Genomic DNA, 9,408 nt, shown 5'->3' on the forward strand with positions numbered 1-9,408 from the left:
AGGAAAGCAGCAGTGACCAAAGTGTTTTCAGTATCACATAATTCAAGACTAAAATCATAATTCCAATTACAATTTCAGCCATTTCTGGCCTTGGGAAACCTATGTTAATATTTATTATTATATGATTGACCTACGATTTCTTCATCATTTACATTAGCAACTATGATATTCATAGTAACATCCTTTAAATCATATAAGCAGATGTCAACAGTGCATGATGAAGTCACATCCTGCAGATTTTTTATTTACTTAGTCCATTTTTTTCCTGATAAAATAACATTGTGCGATGCATAATCTCACCTCCACAAGGCCTCTAGGGGCATATATAATCACAGAATGCATTTTCTATAATCTTACGAAATGAGTCAATTCTATCTGAGGTACAAACAGTTACATAAAGTCAGTGTTTCACTTCCATCACTGCCTGACATCATCTTCTACAAAGTGCAAGAAAATATTTGCTTAGCTCTTTGACATGAATTGTCGCAAAACCTTTAGAACAAAGAAAAAGTGAGGAATTAATACCTCTTTTCTAGGTACAGATTTAGGTTTTTAAATTTGTTGGATGCCTTCTTACAACACATGAACTTATAGAGGTGCCTCTAATCTCTACTCTTCCTTCCACAGCTGCACAGAAGAGGGTGTTGCTGGACTTGTCTTGTTTAAGACTGGCATTTTTGCAGCGTGGCACCAATGTGGTCTGACAACAGCAGCGTTCTGCGGAGGACAGAAGGTCCTTGACGGACAGGTGAGGTGCCAAAATGAGCTTGAGGCTTGTCATTAACTTGAGCTGTAGCTGATCTAGTTGGATTTGTCTTTGAAGGGATGGTAGAGATTTTTTCGCAGGTTAGGTTGTGCTGGGGACTCGTCAGAGAGTTTCAGTTCTTCATTTGTCTCCCATGTTGGTCCTCGTGCGGTTCCTCCTCATGTTCCTCAGCAGCACAGCCCATATCTTCCAGCATTCCTGCTGGAAATCTGCCTCCTCTGCAGGGTTCAGGGAAGTGGGACCCCTCAGTGCCCTCCGGAGAGGGCGGCTTTTCGCTGTCTTTGTCTTCCATCCATTGCTTTGCTGTTAAGTTAAATTCTGCTGTGTTTATATTATCTTAAATAATTTGTCCAACTTGAAGGGCCCAGGTTTAGGATATATTAGGTAATTTTTGGAACAGGAGAGGACAAATTCCTGAAGTTAGATGGCCTAACAAAACCTGGGAGGCAGACAGACTCTTCTGTATGATCTGGGCACAGAGTCCTGAAAACGCTCGCATTTCTAGACGGAAGGAAAGGTATAAAGGTCAGAGTGCTCCTATATCATCTTTCTGAAGATTGCTGTTGTATAATAATTATTAACAGCTTCTGTAATGATGCACATTACAAACACGGAATCAAATACCTGCAGTGAACCTCCTCAGGCAAAATCCTCATTGACTCGATAATCGTTTTTCCTGAGAAGGGACTGCAGGAAGGCACTCAGAGCATTAAACATATTCCTGACTTAAGAGGCACTTATAATCTACCAGTAAGAGATTGTTAGCAATGTAAAAATGAATCTTAAACAAGAAAAGTATTCTTCCTAGAAGAAATATTCTTTTTGCAAATTAATTTTGCTGACAGAAGAATTTGGACTTTGACTTCTTATGACTCTGGATGTTACTTCTTAATCCTTATTATTATCAAAACGGCAGATGCCACCTACTTGGAATTTTGTAAATAGCTGTTCCCAAAGTGATTTTGTTTCCTATAAAATCTTTGGTGAAAAGCTGCCTTCTAATTCTTTCTCTTCCAAAGCTTTTGCAGCTCAGATTTTTTCCCCTCTCTTGGTATTTTTTTATTTTCCCACTTCGGGTTTTAATGTTTTGTAGAGAGATATTATAGAAGTCTGCCCTAAGGGTAAATCTTGAACTTTTACTCTGATTTGAAAAGCCATTCTTAAAGCTTTAATAAACTGAAAAGAGAGAGAAAAAATAGAACTTTATTCCTAGCTGCCATGCATCCTGGCATCACAGCGTGGAAATGAGTGTCAGCGAGCGAGGTAAGTTAACCGGACTTTGTCAGCATGTCAGCATCTGGAAAAGCTTCTGCCTGAATGTACACCCAAGAGGAAGAGAAGGAGGTGAGAGACTGCGAGTGCCTGACCAGTATCCAGAGCTGGAGTCCTTGCCATCAATCCTGCTTTTTCCCCTGGTCTGGCTGGGTGGCTGGTTCAGGCGGCTGCAAAGCATCAGCCCTTCCCCTATTGCCGCTTCTCTGCATCGAGACTGAGGTGCGAGCGGCTCTGGGGCCAGACCCCAGCCCTACCTGTGCTAGGGAGCTCTGCCGCCCTGCGGAGCCGCAAGGAGGCTGGTTTTCTCCCAGATATCATTTTTGTTTGTTTTGTTTTATTTTTGTAACCACAGCAACAAACACTAACCCGCGAACAGGACAGAAAACTCTCCCGGTAGGTGCATCATTAAGGCGTTGTCAGAGGCTTGAATAAAATCCACATTCATTTGCACAAAAACAAGCAAGATTGCCAAATGTGGAAAAAATGAAATGCTGAAAAATAATAAGACGTAATAATGCCCTGACTTGCTGCACTGTCCTGGAAGGATGACCACAACTGTTTTTACTTCTTTTTATCTGTCTATCTAGGTGTTTATTGGGCAGAAATCAGGAGAACTGCAATGCGTGCCCGTGACCAGCACAGTCACTGTGCCGTGAGACAGCCGGGCCAGCGCGCTGCCCTCCGGAGCCGCAGTGACGTGTGTGATACAGGCAGACAGGTATACATGTAGAACAACGTGGCAGGCAGCCTTGCTCTTATTTCCAGTGGCATTTAAGAAGTTAGAAGGCTAAGAAGCAGATCCTGGGCATCAGCAGGAGACCTTCTGAGTCCTAGAGGCTTTAGATCAGGTCCCAACCGAATGTTCCTTCCAGGGAACTTCCAGCACTGCCCTTCCCTTGCTCCTCTCCTGCAAGGCAGCAGCTCCTGTTTCCGGACACTGCCCGCAGCTCCCGACGCACTTCCCTGGCACTTGCTCTCCAACCCATCTTGGCATGGATTAAGGCACTTGGAGAGCCAAAGAATTTTATATTTCCAATATTTTAAAAAAGATTATGATTTTAAACAGCTTCAGCAAGTTTTTTTCTGGCATTGGCAAGTTCTTTGCATTTGAGGGGGTAGTTTCTGCCACGCTGCTCGCTCTGGGGGCAGGAGGAGCCGGCAGGACCCTGGCTCAGCTCATGCCCTTGGGCTCCTCTCCGTTACCTTGCACAGAACGTGTCAGGTTTTACACCCACGGAGGGGCAAACAGGGAATGGAAATGCAGATTATAGAGAGATCATCTCCCAGGATCACTTTGTTTTCCTCTGCTATAAAATCATCTTCCATCTTCCTGCAGCTCCTATAAAGCCAGAAGAGCTCTCGCTATCTGCTTCCCGGATGCTTTTTTTCTCCTCTGCTTATAACTATAAAAGCAGCTTTTCATGCTGCAAATCGGAGATAAGTTGGAATCACTGCTGAAGAAATAAAACACAAGGCTAATCAAATCGTAGCGCAGGAAGCAGCCTTCAGCCAGTGCATTTTTCGAAAGCTATTTTTAGAATATATTTTTATTTTGTCACTCCATATGGGAAGTTGGACCCATATGGTTTGGAAGAATGGAAGGTTGTGCTTTTATAGAGATCGAGCAAACCATCCCTGTTCAGCCACGTACTTAAACATGTGCTTAAATCCTCCCGTCTGCGCTGGGAGTTCGGCGTGGAAAGTCCTTGCTGCCTGGGGCCTCAGGCCCTGTCTGAGGTTGTAGCAGTATTGCTCCCTCCTGAGATGTAAAACTATTCTATATTCCTTAAGCCAGTCTCCAGTTAACATGGCTCTTCTTAATTATGACATCTCTAATTCATACACTTTCTTCCCTTTTTTTTTTTTTTTCTCCATTTCTTCTCCATCATTTAGATGCCCTTAGATGCCTTTAGATGTCTTTGGTTGAGTACAAGCCAGGATGTAAGGTTAAACGTCACTCTATGCAAATTGTTACTACCCTTGAAATGTCAAGATGAACGTGGTAGTGGGAGATCAGTCTGCCCATAACACCATGGAACCCACTGGCTGTGGGGATGGAACAAAAATTGTTGAGAAAAGGTATCACCAAAGTGATAATTCCAATTTTATATGTTTAGTTTATACCTCCACCTGATTGTAGAGAAATAATGCCCTTTTTACTTCCATTTTAGATGTATCCATAGAATGTAATGGAGAAATAGGTTCCATTTCTTTTATGGAATTTTGTGGGATAGTTAAAATCACCCGTGGAAAATTTCTAGCCCCTGTAAATTGTAGAGGGTTGTTTTATGGATTTTTTCTATTGCAATTCAGGATTTCATCCCTATAAAATCCTACGTAATTTCTCAGAAGGTGAAGTTCAAAGCAACAAATTTAAAATACGTGATGTTTATTAAAATTTCAAAGGCGACATTTACCTGAGCCTGTAATCCTCGTGCTTCCAAATCTATTGCTCACTGTGGTGCTCAGGTATCATTTTTTTACAAGCAAACAGAGATGCCCCATAATAGGAGAATATGTGATAACCTTCAGAAAACGACCGAGTTTTTCAGTCTTACTAAGTCCTTGTAAATTGTAGTGGAATCGATGCCTTCACTCAACCAAGAGAAGACCTCCCAGCCCCTGTGAAGTGCAGTGCAGCACTCGAGCTCCTTACGATAGGTCTGAATTTTACACAAGTAAATAAATGAGGATGGCTAATCTTATTTCCTCATTTCAGTTTGATGCGACCAATTCCATTTTTCACGTGTGTTCGTGATGTCACGGAAACAAATTGACTTAGTGCGTTGCAACTGCTAATGCCGAAGTGGAGCAGCCACCACCTCGGTGTCTCAGGGTAACGGGGTAACGGGCTCCCGGGTCGCTGCTTGAACCTCTTCCCCAGCGGTTCGTGGTTTCCAAACTGGCCTGGCAGTCGCTGGCTTTAACACTGAGGAGCAGCCCTTAGGAAATGTGCCCAAAAGCCTGTGTGGAACAGCCGATTCCAGGCAAAGGAGTGACTTTTAGGAGGGAACTTGCTTATAAATGGTGCTCTCTGGTTATCATTTTCGCTCCCGGTGCTTTAAGTGCTGAATCACTGACTCTGTAATTAAAAATCATCTTTAAAAGGCAAACAGCTCCTTGGCTCTGTCCTGCCGTTCACCCCAGCTGCAGGCACAGAAAGCCCAGCAACATCTTGTGGCAGGCAGAGACAAAACGAGGTTGCACAGCAGTTATAGCATGAAATACTTGCAGAACTGCTCTGCTGTGCCCGAGAGCCTCGCTGCCTTTGTGTGTGTCTACAAGAGCTCTGCAGGGCTTGATAGAAGCCCATGCGCCTGGATGGATGTTTCCAGATCCAGTGTGATCCAGAAGAGGCTCAGAAATGTGGGTGAAGCAGCTTGCACATGTTGAGCGCAGCAAACCCCGAGCCGAGCTCCTTGCTAGCCGAAGGAGAAGGCAGTTTGTGCATTGCTCTTGATTCAAGAGTTCTGCTTGGCCTGCGCACGGGGGCAGAGCAGAGGGGAGCGCCCGGTGGCGCCGGCAGCAGAGGCTCTGTCCCCGCGGCTGGGCACGCAGACGGGCTGCGAGGAAGTGGAGCTGCGAGGAGCCCGTCACCTCCTGAGGGACAGGGCCGCGAGGAGCCCGTCACCACCTGAAGGACAGGGCCATGAGGAGCCCGTCACCTCCTTAGGGACAGGGCCGCGAGGAGCCTGTCACCTCCTTAGGGACAGAGCCGCGAGGAGCCTGTCACTTCCTGAAGGACAGGGCTGCGAGGAGCCCGTCACCGCCTGAGGGACAGAGCCACGAGGAGCCCGTCACCTCCTGAGGGACAGGGCCGCGAGGAGCCCGTCACCACCTGAAGGACAGGGCCGCGAGGAGCCCGTCACCTCCTGAGGGACAGAGCCAGAAGGAGCCCGTCTCCTCCTTACAGACAGGGCCAGAAGGAGCCCGTCACCTCCTGAGGGACAGGGCCAGAAGGAGCCCGTCACCTCCTGGGGGACAGAGCCATGAGGATCCCATCACCTCCTGAGGGACAGAGCCGCAAGGAGCCCATCACCACCTGAAGGACAGGGCCATGAGGAGCCCGTCACCTCCTGAGGGACAGGGCCGCGAGGAGCCCGTCACCTCCTGAGGGACAGGGCTGCAAGGAGCCCATCACCTCCTGAGGCACCAGCCGCTCCTTAGCACTCGGTGACGAGCGGGTGCGGAGACCCCGGCTGGGCTGGAGGAGCCAGGGCTGGAGGCCGCAGCCTTCCTGCTCCGCCGCCCTCCCGCGCGGCCCTTCGCGGAGCTGCTGCTGCGATGGTGACCGGTTGCATCAGCACTCGGAGAGCAGGAGGAGCAGCGCAGCAGGGAAACCCTCCCGCCTTTGCAGGAGCTCAACTGCAATATGAAAACACACGGTGATTTGTTGTCTATCTGTTGCCACTTCATATTTTTGTGTTTCTATTTTTCTGTAGGAAACAAATCTCCATCCTTCTAAGGATCGTGTGCAATAGGAACGGAATTGCACAGCGAGGAGTTCGGCATGGGAAGGGCAGAGGTTTCTGATCCGGTTTTGATACTGCTGCCACCAGCAGAAGAGCTGTCACAGCGAGATTATTGATCAGAGCTGTGAACATGTATGGATCAATTTATTGGAAAGTCAAGAAAACAATTATACTTTTTCATAAATACAACACAGAGACTTTGGTAAGAGGAGAAAATGTTAAAATAGCCAAGCACCCGAAAGAGTTAAAAAAGAGTGATGTTAGAGAAAAAAAGAAGTGTCAACACTTTGAGAGAAGTTTCATGAGGTGGAGATATTTGCATTCAGAATCTGTGTCAGTTTTGAAATCAGATTAATCTGTGTTTGCTTATTTGCTCAAAGCAGCTTTATAGTCAGGAAAAGCCTCATAACTTGTATTCCACTTCTTAAAATATATTCAATTTCATTCTGAAATTCTGAAAGACAATAAAAGATACCTGGGTGTTTTATGTTTGGTGTACTAGCAATAGATAGAAGTTACTAGGTCTTTCCAGAAATTTTTATTTCAGAATATTTGAGTAACACAAGTTTGTACCAAGTGCTAAACAGCTCCTGTACTTTGGGATCCTGGGAGGATTTGGATACTTTTCTCGTAGCCAGAACAACTCTTGGTTGTTTCTGGGAGTGCAGTTCATTTCAGTTTGGATTTTCTACTGCTTCCATTTGCATTGCAACTATATAATGTGTTGAGGCATTGTTTTTAAGATAAGAAATATTTATTTTTTTAAGAGATGAGCGATTTGTAGAAGACATTTATGTAATCTTGTAACGTGATTTATTTTTGTAAATAAATTTGCATAAAATCTCCAGCCCTAGATGTCATAGTTCTATTTTATCTTTAATTCAGATGCTCAAGAAATGTAAATTATTTTTACAGCTAAATAAAAGCTATCCAGAGCTGCCAGGAAAGAATAATGAGATGCACGTCGTGCCATGCAGCCATGATAAATCCAGCAGCACCATGGTTACAGGGAAAGCGCTGGGGAATATCGGTGCGTATAGATCCCTCGGACTAGATGTAGCAAAATAATCTTAACTGGGGACGCTCATGACACTAGGTCAGCGAGAGAAAGTGTTTGCCTAAAAGATAGGCAGGCACCTGGTGCGAGGAGGAGCCGTTGGTATACGGGAAGGTTTTACTACGGAATAGAAACACCCATGGGTTGGCCGTGAATGAAGATCCCGGCGTTCCTGTAACAGGCGGGCGTTGATGGTTCCTGTAACAGCAACCACGGCACAATCACAACGGCGCCGGCGCGGAGCTGCAGTCGCACCGCTTGCTCCGTGTGGTGGGAAGTTCTCCTTGCGCCAAGGAGAAGGGTCACAGCCACCGTGGAGCGGCTGGGGACACCGGCCCTCACCCCTGTCCATGGGGTCGGCTGCCTCCTCCAGCCCGGATCCTGCCCGGGATGAGGGAAGGGCTTCTCCTCAGCAGGGACTAGCAGAGATGTGGAGCTAATTATGCAAATATGGAGTGATGAGCCTCAGCTAACGCTAACGAATGTAAATAAAAGGTGCCTGGAGGGCCCAGGCTGCTCCTGCTGAGCAGGCTCAGGGGAGGAGCTGTCCCTGTGTGTGACCACGTTGCTGCAGGTAGGGGCTGGGCTTTCCTGGCCATGTTCCCCCTGCCCGTACGGGTCTAATCTGTGCTGCTCTCTACAGTCTAAATAAATGAGCTGAGCCTGATGTGCCCAGCACTGCTGTGTGGTTCCTGTTCCCCCTTTGCTGAGTTACAGGGGCTTTGCTTTAATTAAAGGCAATATTCAGATCAAGCAGCTCCAACACTCTGGCTCCCCAGAGCCCAGGAGCTACACACTTTTCCCCAAAAATCTTTCCAGGAGGGGAGTGCAGAGGAAAACTGTTAGTTGTTAATTGGTGTGTTTGCTGTTTGGGAGCGTGACACCGTGCCGGGTGTTGTGAGGATCCCTCCTGTACATGCCCTGTGATGGGGCGTCAGCGCCTGTAGCACCTACAGTTTGTAGGGGCTGTTTCTGCCAGGTTTGTTGCTCCCAAATGCTCTGTTCTGAGGCACTTTTGCTGCCTCCTACTACAGTCACCAGGTGCTCATGGCTGTGCTTGTTAGCCCTGTATAGTAAAAGGGTTCAACCAACAGAGTGTATGAGGGGTAAGATGAAACAAAAAGACTGCAAATGTCAAATCCAAAATCCACCTTCCTGTTATTGCGTTATAGCTGTTCGGGGCTGCGATGCCCCTCTGAGAATGGAAATGGACCTGTTGCTTCCACAGAACCCCTCGTGCGCCTGCCCTGAGTACATCCATGAGTGAGGGGGCACCGGCACCAACGTCCTGGCGTGCCAGGCTCCTCTGTGTCCCCTCTGTAGGGCCAGTGCCCTTTGGGCATTAAAACCTGCTTCTGCTCTTTGCCTCTTCCAGTTTTGTTTAAAAAGGTGAATGTCTTCACTATAAGACTTTGGGGGTTGGACTAGATGATCTCTAGAGGTCCCTTCCAACCCTAAGCTTTCTATGATAAAATAAAATTTTACCTTTTGCAGCACCTCTAAAATAGGGACATAAACGTCGTGCCTGTTAGTATAAGACTTTAAAACGTCCAATAACTTAACGGATGCATGTAATAGTGTTTCGAAACACTTAAAAATAAAAAACAAGCTCAGCAGACCGCTCGTATGACAAGACTCTACCCAGCGTGAATTTTTATGCTTGAGTTATAAACCCTTGAAAAATGGGGACCCTAATGCAAAAGCTGACGCAGCTTTAACTAAAGCAGCTCTAGTAAGTGCTGCTATAATTATTTGCTCATTAATTACAAATTTTGCAAGACACGAGAGTAACACAAATTGGAAAATAGGAATAATTATCAGTAATAATGCCACTGAAG

This window comes from Tinamus guttatus, unplaced genomic scaffold, assembly GCF_059628265.1.
Source record: "Tinamus guttatus ecotype Peru unplaced genomic scaffold, ASM5962826v1 Tinamus_guttatus_pri_ptg001087l, whole genome shotgun sequence".
Classification (NCBI taxonomy): Eukaryota; Metazoa; Chordata; class Aves; order Tinamiformes; family Tinamidae; genus Tinamus; species Tinamus guttatus.